Here is a 2,446-nt window from a genome sequence, read left to right on the forward strand (position 1 = left end):
TCCAGTGGTTTATACAGGCAATGTTCATTTTTGAACATTTCTATAGGAATAGTTTATTGAGGTATGGTATCCTCCCTTGATCTGTCATACTGCTTGTATTTTTGTAATGAAAGGTTAGGATATGCAGGCTAGGTTTGGTATAAATATTCAGTATCATTTAGAATGAAATCAGGGAGTGGTCTGGCATTCAGAATTGCATCCTGGTCCAAGACTGAAAACTTGTGTTATATCTGGTAGATGAGGAGTGTGGATGATGATGATGATGATGATCAGGTAGAATCACCAGGGTAGACCCTTGCAAAGATTGTGCAGGATCTGGCTGGGCACAGAAATTCAAGTATCAGGAAGAGTGCTTTAATAAGCAACAATGAAATTAAAAAGATTTAATGTGGCACTTATGTAAGCTGGAGATTTCCAAATAGCATTATTAACATCTATCTGTAACCAGAGACCTTGACAAGGGTAACAATAAAAACATCATGTCTTTTAATTGGCATATAGTCACATCATGGAATTGTGTTCATGAATGACATGATAAGCTTATTGTCTTCTCAAAAGAAGAGATATTCATGACCCTGGACAAAAACAGGTTTTTGTGGTAATAAAAGTATTTTCCATTTTTTCTGTTCTGTTTAATTAGTGAAGTTTTATGATTCTTTTGGTGTTAGTTGGTGACTGAGAAATTATCTGAGTTCTAGGCATTTAATGGAAGGTGTGAAGACCAAAATATATAAATGACAGTTAAAGCTATTCAAAGGCTTTAGACATATTTACACACCTTCTATCTGCTTCGGAGGAAAAATTTTTAGATTTTTATAGCAAAAGTTATTTATTACACTCCCAAAGCAACAGAAAATGCACGAGTAAAGAAATGGCCATAGAATGCAAATGCACATTCATGTATTAGTATACATTAACTAAAGGAGATATGGAGGATGAATGAAAATCCCAAATAACAATGCAAACACAACAAAACATGGATAAGAAAATGTACTGCAAAGGAACTTAATTATCACATATTAGCACAGGAAAGGCAATATAGAAGAGGGTTGTTGAAGAAAAAGTGTGAGAAGTAAGCACTTACCTTGGAAATCATATTTTTACCTTGGAAATTTGGTCCAAAAACGTGATATCTTATTTTGCAATTATTGTTGTGTAGTATATTCATCCAAAACTATTTAACATGCAGTCTTTTAAAACTATTATCTATAGTCCCTTTCTCCTTTTTCACTATTGAAGTATGTTTCAATCTTCTTTCAGCTGAAAGTTATAATCGGTGTTGAGAGGGTGGAGAGTGGTAGATAGCACAGCTCTGAGAGGAAAGAGAAAGAAATAAGTGAGACCAGTGAATCTGTGAAAACCAAAATGTCTGAACTTCACCTCTACTGTGACTTCCTAATTTAGCAGGTTCATACAATCCAGGCATTTGTTCACCATGATGAGAATCATTCATCTCCCAGTGTAGAGAACATGAATGAAGCCTCTTCCTTGCTTAGTGCCACCTGTAATAAATACATTCATCACAACCCTCAAGGAATGTGTGAAGATAGTGAACGCCAAGTTTAAACCTAAAATGCTTAAACTGCCTCATCTGCATCCCCTAGTCTCTCCCGTGTCTCCTTCTCCTGTTCAGATGATGAGACTTTTATTCAGCCACCCTGGTCTCTGCAGTTCCAAGAGGACCAGATGCTCTATCAAAGAACCAGTATCTGCCCTTCACCGACTTCCTAAGAGATGCTGCAGAACTTCCTCCTACACAGACTCTTGTAATGATGTTCCCCTGAGGACCAAGAGAGACTCATTCACTGTTCAGGAAACACACTTAATGGAGATTTTGCATCAGCAACCATTCCGGAAGAAAGCAGACTTATGGCCAAGACAAAATCTGAATCTGAAGAGCCTCTTCCACCCTTCTCCTGAGGAAACAGACATGCCCAGCTTCCTCTGAGTGTCGCTATGCAAAAGCTGTGGTAATTAAACTCATTCTGGGTTAGCTTCCCCAACTCCTTAGGATTTCTCTGCACTTTATAGAATATTGTAAACAAACAACTACCATAATTTTGAAGTGTATTTTATCTTTCTATAGTATACTTGCAAGAGTATTTTCCTAATAAATTCATAGTATGAATGTGCATCTTTTAAAAAACAAAACAAAACAAATGATGGTGTAACATTTTGACATACATAAGGACAAATGTACATATTTTTCTAAAAAACTGTGAGGGACTGACAGCTTGATCACTGTGTATTGCAGTATATAAACATGAAATCTCGCCAGATTTATTTGACAGAATGTGAAGAGATGTATCTTGTGCCATGGATGAAAAGGTCACTTCACCCCACCTTAAAATAAATTGCCATAGCAACTTCATGGTGATATTATCATATTCCTTTAAGCAAAAAGGAAACATTTAATATTCTAGAGGTCTTTAGTCTAAATACCATG

General features: G+C 36.2%; 1 pseudogene; it reads left to right on the top strand.

Annotated features, from left to right (window-relative positions):
• The first annotated feature begins 237 nt into the window (after nt 1–237).
• Nucleotides 238–1,920, top strand: LOC110293337 (annotated as a pseudogene).
• Nucleotides 1,921–2,446: the final 526 nt, after the last annotated feature.

Source organism: Mus caroli, chromosome 4, assembly GCF_900094665.2.
Source record: "Mus caroli chromosome 4, CAROLI_EIJ_v1.1, whole genome shotgun sequence".
In the NCBI taxonomy this organism is placed as follows: domain Eukaryota; kingdom Metazoa; phylum Chordata; class Mammalia; order Rodentia; family Muridae; genus Mus; species Mus caroli.